The following is an 11,973-nucleotide window of genomic DNA, read 5'->3' on the forward strand; positions in this document are numbered from 1 at the left end:
TACGGTCAGGAGGTGCCTCAGAAGTAGAGAACAGGCCCTGAAAGTCAGGAAAAATCTTCTTCCTTGGTTTGAATCCGGCTCAGACACTCACTGGCTATGCGATTGTAGGCAGGGTGCCTCAGTTTCCTTATCTGTAAAATGAGCTGGAGAAAGAAATGACAAACTATTCCAGTATCTTGATTAAAAAACCTAACATGGGCTCACAGAGAGGCAGATGACTGAAATTCCTGAACAACAACATGTGCTGAATGCTGTGCTAAACGCTGGGGAAAGAAAGGCCAAAATGTGGTCTCTGCCCCCAGGAAGCTCTCATTCTGAGAGGGAGGAGGATGTGTAAATTATGGGTGTGTAGGTATGTATGTAGCATGTACATATGTGTGTGTGCATCATACATGCACATATTATATACTATACCCACCAATACAGTATACATACAATGTATATACATACAATGTATATAGTGTGTGTATGTACATCAGTGATACGTGTGTACCCCCAGAAGGACAGACGTCTCAGAGGGGCTCCTGCTCAGCCTCATGGCCAAAGTGTCTGGCACAGATAGTGATCAGGGGCGAGCCTAAAGCTGCTGCCCGAAAAGTGGGGACCAGCTACTCTCCCATGGGAGAACTTTTCGATGCTCATTCTCCCCCTCCCTTTCTGCCCCCCCCCCCTCCCCGAGCCCTGCTCTTCTGCTTCTGTTCTCCTTCAGCGTGGCTGGGACCTTCCTCCCCTTCCCTTGGTGTCATGATCAGGGGCCAGACCTCTCCCTGAACTTGTCCAGGGCTGGGACTGGGTCTTTTATTCCTTCTGACACCCCCCCCCCCATGTCTAGAACAGGGCTAGCCGTATCATTTGTCTACAGCATTAATACAGGTTTCTCTAGTTCATCTGGATGAAGCTAAGGGGTAAGGAGGTGATCTGGCAAAAAGGGAAGGAGGGATTCTGCTTGTAAGTAGAAGGATGGGGCTCAGCAACTTTATACTTTCCTTAGAAAAATGGGAATAATAAAACTGATCCTTCTCCTTTCTGCAAGAGGTCTCTCCCCTGCCGGCCAGGGGGTAATAGCTGCCCTCCCTCTGAGATTACCTTCCATGGCTTCTGTGTGTATCTCAGACAAAGACACTTTCCTTTTTCTCCTTACCTTAATACAAGGGATGTGAAGAGGGCCTCCGACTATCGCCTCTGCTCCCAACCCCTCCCCCCCATTCGCAGAGATTTTAATCCAGTTTGATTAATTAATTAATCCAGATAAATTAGCATCTATTGGACACATGCCATCCCCCCCCTCTCTGGACCTCAGTTTCCTCCTCTGGAAAATCGGGCTGCTCCACCTCTTTCGCCTTGGGGGCCAGTGTGGAGAGCAGTGAGGTCATGTCTGGGAATGACTGGGAGCTGCTCACCAGGAAGACGCTCTATAAATACATCATCATCCTCATTATCATCATTAGGGCCCAGGGAGAGCCCAGGCTTGACTGAGAGATTCAGAGACTTCAGCATGAGTCGCTCTAAAAGAATGAATGGGAGGCTGGACTTCCAGGGACCAGAGAAAACCTAAGGATGGAGTCCCAAGTGTGAGAAGCGTGGGAACTATTGGCTGAAGGAGGCACCTCATCTCCCCAGCCCCCATTCCTGATAGTCTCCCAACAGCCCCCTTTTCCCCCACCACCGTCACCACTCTCCTAACCAGATCACTATTTCTGATCTCCAAACCTCCATCTTCCCTCTTCCCTACCTTCCCACTCCTTTAATCATACTATTTGTTTCTCTTGGCCCTTTCTAAATCCAGCTCAAAACTTACCACTCTACCGACCCAGACTTGTGCAAGTCTGTTTTTTTTTGTTCAATAAATATGTTGATTTATGGGGATGACAAGGAAGACCTAGTGATGGATTAGTGCAAACCCATCCCCATTTCTGGATCTTAGGACGATAGATTGACAGCCGGAAGGGATCTCAGGGGTGATCTAATAGGACCCCCTTGTTATAAAGAGGGGGATTGGAGAACTTGCAGCAGTTTAAGTGACAGAACCAAGATTCTAACCCCAGTCTCTTGTTCCAAAGCCAGCATCCTTTGACAACCACACTGCCCTCTCCATTCTCAGGACAACACAACAAAACAAAACAAAAACCCCCATCTTAAACATCCACTCTATGCAAGGCACTGTGCCAAGTGATCAGGATTCAAGGTAGCCATAACACAGATCCTATCCTCAAGGAGTTTACAGTCTAACAGGGAAAAGGCAAGCATCCAAATATTGCGATCGAGAATGAGATCAGTGCTATGGAAGGACCTGGGAAGACTGCTAAGAGAAATAGAAGGAACACTAACCAATTTAATTAATAAAATGTAACTATCCATTTTTTACATGGCTTTGCCCTAAAGTCCTCTTCATTAAGGTAACTCAGGGGATCTTGAAGCCTAAACCAGTAGAGTAGAGTAGCACTCACAGGTTGAGGGAGCAATCATTAGACAAATATTTATTTTATATCTATCATAGTATCAAACACTGCATAAATGAAAGTGAAATAGATCCTGCCTTCAAGGAGCTTACAATCTAGTTGAGGAGATTTAGACTGTGAAATGGAGAAAGCACAGGACTAGGAGGAAGACCCAAGTTCAAACCTTTTCTCTATCACTTAGCTAGCTATAAAATCCTGGGCGTATGACTTAACCTCTCTCAGACTCAGTATCCTTCTTTGTAAAATGAAAGGGTTGGAACCTATTGGAATCAATGAAAGGGTTCTTTCCAGCTTTACATAAATGAATGAATGAATGAATGAAAAAAAATCTTTTTTTTCTCCCAGGAAAGATTTCTTTGGGATGGAGATGGTTGAGCTGACTCTAAGGAAATGATGAATTCCAAGAGGCAGAAGTGAGGAGGGAGGGCTTGCCAAGAGTGAGAGACAGCTAACACAAAGGCATAAAGAAACAGCAATTAAATCACCATATCTGGATTATAGAGCATATAGAGGGTACTAATATCTTTTTTTAATGAAGATAATGATATCTACCTCAATGAGCTATTGTGAAGCTCAGATAAAGTGATCCATGGAACATATTTTGTGACCTCAAAGGATGACAGGGTACTAATTTTTAAGAAGAATAGAAAAGTAGAAAGTGACCAATTTATACAGTTATCCTTGTCATACCATAACTTTTTCTATCACTGTTTCAATATATCATGGATAGAAATTTAATGAGAATTTTGGGGTAGTTTTGCAGAAACTCAGATGTGTTAACATGGGAAGATCAGCAAATGACAGAAAAAGTTTAGAAATTCAGAAATGTATAAAATATACGTATGACATTATAGAATGTCAACATATTTTATTTTTTAATAGAGCATTCACAAAAGAAAAAAATTCAGACTTCTCTAGGACGAGAGGAGGACCAAAAAAATGTACATACATTTTCCAGATTGTGGGATATCATGCCCTCGTGCCCATATTAGGGAACTGTTCATTGGTAATAGTTTTGGATGCCAGATAACTTATTTAATCCTGAGAGCAAGAGGTAGCCATTGCAGCTTACTGAGTAGGGGAGAGACATGGTCAGAACTGTGATTTAGAAATATCAGACCTGTTGCTCTGTGGAGGGGGTTGAATTGGAATGGAAGAGGCTTGAAGCAAGGAGGCCAGTCAACAGATAAAATATAAGAAAGAGGCAATGAAGGCCTGAACTTAGAGGCTGACTGTGTGAATAAAGAGAAGAGGATATATGTGAGAAATGTTGTGGAAGTAGGGGGAAAGAAAAAAATTAAGTATATATATAAAACACCTACTATGTGCCAGCCACTATATTTGGAGAGCCTAGAACAAATACGCACAAAAGTGTACAAAGTATGCTTTTACAAATATTATTTCATTTAATCCCCCCCAAAACCCTGCAAGGTATATACATTTCAGAAAATTAAGGTTAAGTGATTTGTACATGGTTACATAGCTAGTAAGTATCTCAGTCCAGATTGCTGTTTAGCATTTAGCAAAAGATTAGATATGTGAAGTAAACAAGAGGAAGTGTAAAGGATGACAGAGGTTTGGGAGCTGGGTGAGTAAAAAGATGGTGACAGTAATAGGGAAATTTGGAAAGAGGGGAGGTTTGAGGAAAACAATAACTGGCCTATTTTGGATATTATGAATTTGAGGTAGTTACAGGACATCCAGTTGAAAATATCCCAAAGGCAGGTAATGATTCAGAAGTGGAGCTGAGGAGAGAGTCTAGGGCTGGACATATAGATCTGAAAGTCACCTAGAAAGATTTCTAGTAGACCTAGAGGCAGACTTTATCTATCATCTATTCATCTGGCTCTTTATCCAACTATCCATCTCTCTATATAGCTAGCTCTCTATTTATCTGTTATTGCTTTCTGCCTATCTATCCATGTCTGTCTTTCTAGCCATCTAGTTCTATCATCTATTTTTCTAGCCATCTCTCTGTCTCTATTTCTTGTCTCTGTCTGTCTGTCTGTCTCCTTTCTCTGTCCCCATCTCTCTGTCTGCCTCCTTTCTCTGTCTGTCTCCCCTATCTCTGTTATGTGTATCTCTCTCTGTTTTTCTCTGTCTCTGTGTCTCTATCTTTATCTCTGTGTGTGTGTGTGTGTGTGTGTGTGTGTGTGTGTGTGTGTTTCTGTGTCTCTCTGTCTGTCTGTCTGTTTCTCTCTGTGTCTGTTTCTCTGTCTCTCTCTGTCTTTGTCTCTCTGTCTCTCTGTTTCTGTGTCTCTCTGTCTGTCCGTCTCTCTGTTTCTCTCTGTGTCTCTCTTTCTGTTTCTCTGTGTCTCTCTATCTCTCTGTTTCTGTATCTCTCTCTGTCTCTCTGTTTCTGTGTCTCTCTGTCTGTCTCTCTGTTTCTCTCTGTCTCTCTGTGTCTCTGTCTCTCTATCTCTCTGTCTCTCTCTCTATCTGTCTCTCTGTCTCTCTGTGTGTCTCTCTGTCTCTGTCTCTCTCTTGACCATAAGCAACATTAAGAGAGGCTTGTAAGGACTAAGGCTTTCTACATCTGGGGCACAATCATTCTAAGAGCCATATTTTTTCAGTCTTCCTATTTCCTATAGAGAAGTCTATACTCCTCAGTCTGAATTCAGTGCCTTCCACAATCAGCCACCCCACTCTATCTTTCTAATCTAATGTTCAGATATTAATTCCCACACAGTAGAATCAATTAATTCCCACACAGTAGATCAATCTCTTTATGCTTCTCAAATGATCACTTTTTTAAGTCTGGAGTATTTAATCTGCCTCCAAACTGTGCCCCCTCATGTGGAATGCCTGCTTCTCCTTTCACCTCTTCCTTCAGTCCATCCAAACCTTACTTAGCTTTCAGCCTTCCAAGATGCAGCTTAAGCCCTGCTTCCTCCAGGATGCTCTCCCAGAGGTTGCTGAGAGCCTCTCCTTCCAGTGAACTCCCCAATTTCACTTGCCTTACATGCCAAGCACTGTTATTATTTTTTTGTTGTTGTTATCTTTTCTGTAAATTCCAACTAAACTGTGAATTCCCCCAAGGCCAAGGACCATGGGAAGAGATTTCTTTGTATTCCCCTCTTACATCTTAGCATCCTACTTGGTAGGTACTCAAGAAAGACTTATTACACAGATACTAGTTCAGAACTCCTCACCTCTGGTCTGGATTACTTAGAAACAACTTCCTAATTGACCTCCCCAGCTGGCCTTGCCCTTCTTCAATCCCCCCTCCACACAGTTGCCAAAGTGATCTTTTGATGCACAGATTTGATTTTGCCACTGCCCAGCTCAAGTAGTTTCAATGGCTCTCTGTGTCTGAAAATTCTGCCTTTTCATCCTGGCCCATCCCCTCAATTGGAATCTGTAGCCCTCTTGATGGTTCAGTTCCAGGGTCACTTTCTATAAAAGGCCTCCACTGATTTTCCTCCCTCTCCCAAAGTACTCAAGTATTTCCTCCCCACCTGAAATGATTTTATATATAAAGATGGAATTTATCAACACCCCAGAGAATATAAACTTCTTGAGATCAGGGACTTAGCAGACATTTAATACTCTGCCCAGACTCATTCTTCAAAAGCTCACACACTCCCACCCCTTTATACTCTCCACATTTCAGTAGTTCTGAACCCTCCAATGGCCAAGATACAAACTCCATTCTCTAAGCCCAATTCTTTTACTTTTATGTCCATTCTTTTACTCCCATTCATCTCAATTCTAGCCCCTCAATGTTCCACTTCAGATCTTCCCATCCTTTCCAGTGTGATCTCTGGAATGCTTTTATCATAAGTAATAAACCTCCCTTCCTTTTAAATCTTGAATCTCTTCCTTTTCCCTTCCTATCTCTGGCACTCAGGGGGACCTGGCTCTTTCCTGATGAGATTGCTTCCTTCTATATCATTTCATTCGTACTTTCTTTTCTCTTACCCCCTCCCCACCTCACTGGAGAGGGGGAGATGTCAGAATACTCCTGGCTTTCCATTGCCACTTCCAGAATCTACCTTTATTATCATTTCTGCTCCTTTGAAATTCATACTACCAAAATTTATTAAATGAAAACCATATCAGAATTTGGCCCTTTGTCATAGATGTTAAGATGCTTTTCCAGGATTCGTTGGCTATTGAGATTATGATCTGTGTAAACATTTCTGGGACTGTCCATGAAAGAAACATCAGAAGGGAAAGGAGAAAGCAAGGACACTGGAATGGAAGGCGAGGCTGCCATCACATTGAAGCCATGTGGACTTCACAGGGTCAAGCATTTAGCATCAGATCTGTATTTCTCTACTATTCTCTTCAAAGACTGAAAACTTTGAAAGGCTGAAGAACTCTGATCATATAATAATCAACTCCAAATCCAAAGGATTGATGACAACCCAAGCTACCTACTTCTTAACAGAGAGATGTTCTACATCCAAAGCCTTCAAAAAAAAAAAAAAAAAAAAAAAGAATTGGTCTCAGGCTATGGAAGAGCTCAAAAGGGATTTTTAGAATCAAGTAAGAGAGGTAGAGAAAAGCTGGAGAGAAAATTGAGAACGGAGAGATGATGGACATGGTGTATGTGGGAATTTGTTTTGCTTGACTATGCATGTTATAAGTTTTATTTTTCTTTCTTTTTTCCCAATGTGGACAGAGATATTGGAAAAGAAAGAAAATAAGTGCCTGTTAATTGAAAAAATAATTCTTTTTTTTTTTTTAAATGCAAAGACTCTGAAAGAAGAGGTTGTTGTGTGCACTGTCAGCCACCCATTTAATAATGCAATTGAGGCAGGTTTAGAAGGGCTGTGACCAGTGAGTGCTGAGTCCACTGACTCAGTTGGACTGGATGACCCCAGGTACCCCTAAAGACAAATGGCTCTGAGCTTGGGAAAAGGCAGCTGCTATTAATTACGACACTCCTCTGGGATTTATGCTTCACTTCTCTGTGAGAAGAATTTAAAGCGGGAAAATCCTGGTTCCTGGGGCAGTGGGCTGTCTACTTTCAGTCTAAATCAAGAGCAGTTCTTCCTTTTCCCCAACTTTCGGTCAGATCTTCTGTAGAGATTGGGCAGTTATGCCGTCTGGAGAAAGCAGAAGATCCATTCTTCCAGCATGTAGTGTGACAATGGAAAATGGGTAGACAGTCCAGAAATAGGAGATCAATCCCGTTTAGCTGCTTGCAAGAGCCTTCTAAACCAGACCACGGGGGCTTAGTGATAAGCTACTTTGAGTGGACAAGGTGATAAGCAGAACTAAAAGCAGAGAAAAAGATTTTTATCTGAAACTTCATTCCTCTAGACCACACACACACACACACACACACACAGAGTATTTTAGCCAGTCCAGATGCCAAGGAAAGAAAGGAAGAAGGCTGTCTCACATGAGGCTTTCCTGGGCTCTGGCATCTGAGCCTGAAGGCTACACATCCTGGTGGGCATCTGTAGACTTTCAGCATTTCTTTCCCCAGTGATTTCCTTATCTGACTCCTATTCCTTCTTTCCATCTCAACTCTTGCCTTCATATTAATAAAATGATTTCAATATACGTTTTAATATTCCTTCAAATCCCCTAATTTTCCAGTTTCTTTCTCTGCTTAGCTACCTCAGCCATACAGAATGCTGGTCATACCCTTGACTTTACCCTCACAAACAAATGTTCCACTTGCATGTTTATGAACTCTGAAAGCCCTTTATTTAATTGTGATCTTTTAATTTTCCTTTTCTTCCCATGCCTTAGTGCTTTTAACCTTGTTCTTCATTCTCACAGTGATCTCTGTTCCTACCTTCTCTCAGGTCTTTCCCAGGCTACCACTCACTCTTCTCCTTTCCTTGTCTCTTTATAAACCAATTCAACTTTACATTATCCTCCACTCTCCAAGCCTTCTCTCTTTGTTCTGTTTTCAATCATGCTTTATGAAATCCTGACTAGATTTCTCCCATCCTCTAGCTCCTTCCCTCATATTCACATATGCTAAAGGGAGCCAGATGAAATCAGAAAATCATCATAATTGGGTCTATCTAAGCTCTACTGGGTCCTTGCTGTATCAAGGCAATTCTGCTATTCCTTCATGTTCAATTCGATATCCTTCTCTCACTTGTTGCTATTCTAAACCTCCTCCTCTCTCCTGAAGCTTCCCCTTGCCCACTCCATTATCATTATTTCCCCATCTCCTTTCCAGCCCCAGCTTCTCTGCTGAAGACCTAGCCTGATATTTCATTGAAAAAAATTGTTTTTCCTCTCTTCTTCAACTTACAACATTGAAACATTTTCCCCAACTATCTCCTTCTTCATTCTAGTGGCTTGAAGAGGGGGCCCTTTTCTTTGCCAAGGTTAGCTCTTCTACTTATACTTTTTTTTTTATTTTAAAGCTTTTTATTTTAAAAACGTGTATAGATAATTTTTCAACATTGCCCCTTGCATAGCCTTGTGTTTCAGATTTTCCCCTCCTTCTCCCCATTTCCTCCCCTAGATGGCAAGCAATCCAATATGTGTTATACACGTTAAAATATTACATATACTTTAAGAAACAGCAGACAGAATACTAGATGAAGAGTCAGGAAGAAATAACTTCACACCTAATCTCAGATACCTATTATCTATGTGACTCTGCCCAAATCGCTTAATTTCTGTCTGCCTCATTTTTTAAAACTGTAAAATGGGAATGATAATAACATCTACCTCACAGAATTGTTGTGATCTTCAAATAGGATATTTGTAAAGCTCTTAATAGAGTACCTGATAAGTATTAGGAGTTAATTAAATGCTTTTTCACTTTTTTTTTTTCCTTTCTCAAGGTTTTCCTCTTTTGTTCCAAGTCTTCTCTTACAACATGATTATTGTGGAAATATGTTGATTGATTGGCATTTTGGGGAAGGAAGAAGGGAAAGAGGGAGGAAAAATAGAAATCAAAATATTATAAAGGTAAATATTGAAAACTAATAAATACATTTTTAAAAGAAGAAAATAAATAAATAAATGTTTATTTTAATCATAATCCTATTTCCTCTAGGTTTCTCCAGCAAATTGACTATATTATCACTCCTACTCCCTCTTTATCTACTGGCTCCTTCCCTCCTTCCTACACACACACATTTCTTCTCCAAACTTTTAAAAGAAAAAACAAACGTTAAAAAAAAAAAAAACCTCTTGTAAAGGAATAAAGTAAAAGAACTGGGAGGTAGGAGAATGGAGGGGAGGTGTAAAGGGGATAAAAGATATTTTTAAAAGCATGTACATTGCTGTTTTTTGATATTGCCTCATTAAAATCATGCCTTTCAATCCTGGCAATGTTTTTTAATCTTGAAAGAGATACTGAACACCTTCGATATTCACCCTTTATTAGTGTTCTGCACATATACAAAATAAACTGTACACAGCAACTGTTAATTATGTAAAAAATTTCTTATTTTGAAACAAAGGAAAATATATTAACTTTTTTTTTTAATGTGTCATTAAAGTCAATAAAACCAGCTTTGTTTTTAAGGAAATGCTGAAACTTACCTTAAGGTTTTCAGTAAAAAAAAAAAAACTCTCATTTTACCCTACAGTCTCCAGTAATTGTTGTCTCACATCTCTCTTATTGTTTTTTAGATAAATTCCTTGAGAAAGCTAGCTATCTACATAAGGGACTCCACTTCCTTACATTTCTCTCTTCATACTCTTATTTTCTCCTTAGTCTCCTCTTACTTGTCAGTCTCCTTTGCCAGTTCTCCATCCACAACATAGGGAGTGTCCCCAGGCCTGGTCCAGGGCTTTCTTGCAGAAAGTGAAATTGGAGCAGTTTTAAAGGAGGACAGGAAAGATAAGATTCAGGAGATGCAGAGGGAAAGCCATTCCAGGCATGGGAAACAAACAGAAGATGGAGTGACTCCATATGGTGATCTAATCAGCTCCCCTGAATTCACTTATCATTTCTATGCAGATCCTTCACAGACCTATATACCCAATCCTAATCTCTCTCTTGAGCTACAGACCCACATCTCCAGCTGGCTTTTGGAGGTCTCAAAGTGGAAGAGGTGGACGAGTGGACCAAGAATCAGACGTGACTAAATAACAACAAAATTTTTAATACAAGATCTGATATCTATAAGCTTTTGAAAGATAACAAGAAGAGGGAAGGGGTGGGGGAAAGGAGGGGAAAAGTTGGAACAAAAGGCTTGGCAATTGCCAATGCTGAAAAATTACCCATATATATAACTCGTAAATAAAAAGCTATTATAAAAAAATAAATTTAAAAAAAAAAAAAAAGAAAGGAAACAAGATTCTGGTTGTATCTTTCTAGGTATTTGCTAGGTGCTAAATTATTCCAGCCTGCAGTCCTAGATTGTCCAGTTTCTATTGTTTCCTTGAAGAAGCTGCATTAATCTAATCGATTATTTTTTATTATTATATAAGAAATAAAAATGAAGATGATGAAGGCTGCCTGAAAGTTATTATCGCTCTCCAAGTCAGTAAGGAGTTGCCAGTGTAGATTTTCCTTGAATGTGACTTAAGGCTCCATGAGGGCAGGCTCTGGGGCTATTCTTCCCTTGAATTCTCACCCTAGAACAGGACTTTATGCTTAATAAGCTCTTGGTACAAATCTGATGGAATGAATGAATGAATGCATTTTCTGGCAAGAAAAATCTAATAATGACAAAATAATAATAATATCCATTTCTCACTTCGGCAGAGTGAGGGCCAGTTTACAAAGCACTTTCCCGGAAGTTAATATATTTGCTCTTTAAACCTAAATCTTTAAATCTTGGAAATGAGTTCTAAGAGAACACTGATGGCTCAGTGACCAGAGGGGGCAGTGTTGTATAGGGAAAATGATGTTGCACTAGGAGTCAGCCCCCAGAAGCCGGGTCTAGCTTGGATTTTGCCACGATTTGCTGTGTGACCTTAGGCAAGGTGATTTGCCTCTCTGGGCCTCTCAGTTTCCTCCTATGTAAACCAATGATGCATCCCTTTGCCTCTTTTCACTAGCTTTTTTGAGGCTCAAAAAGAATAGCTAGTGAGGACATATTTTTCTTTTTTTTTTTAATATTTTATTTTTCCAAATACATGCAAAAATAGTTTTCAACCTTCACCTTTGCAAAATCTTGTGTTCCAAATTTTCTTCCCCACCCAAGGCAGCAAGAAGTCTGATATAGATTAAACATTTGCTATTTTTCTAAATATATTTCCATATTTGTCACGCTGCACAAGAAAAATCAGATTAAAAAATGAGAAAGAAAAAAACCCCAAAAAGGTGAAAATACTACACTTTGAACCACATTCAGGCTCCATAGTTCTCTCTGGATGCGGATGACACTTTCCACACAAGTCTACTGGGACTGGTGAGGGCATATTTTTCGAGATTAAATACAATATTATTTTCTAATCTAATATTTCTAACAGAGGCAATGTGGTAGATGGAGAGCTAGTCTTGGACTTAGGAAAACCCAAGCTCAGATCCTACTTCTGACTCAGGGCTTTGTAACTGTGCACAAATCAATGAGCCTCTGCTAACTCTGGAAGACTTCTTTACTGTGGAATTCCCCAGAGCTAGAAAACCACA

This window comes from Antechinus flavipes, chromosome 1 (genome assembly GCF_016432865.1).
Source record: "Antechinus flavipes isolate AdamAnt ecotype Samford, QLD, Australia chromosome 1, AdamAnt_v2, whole genome shotgun sequence".
NCBI classification, from domain to species: domain Eukaryota; kingdom Metazoa; phylum Chordata; class Mammalia; order Dasyuromorphia; family Dasyuridae; genus Antechinus; species Antechinus flavipes.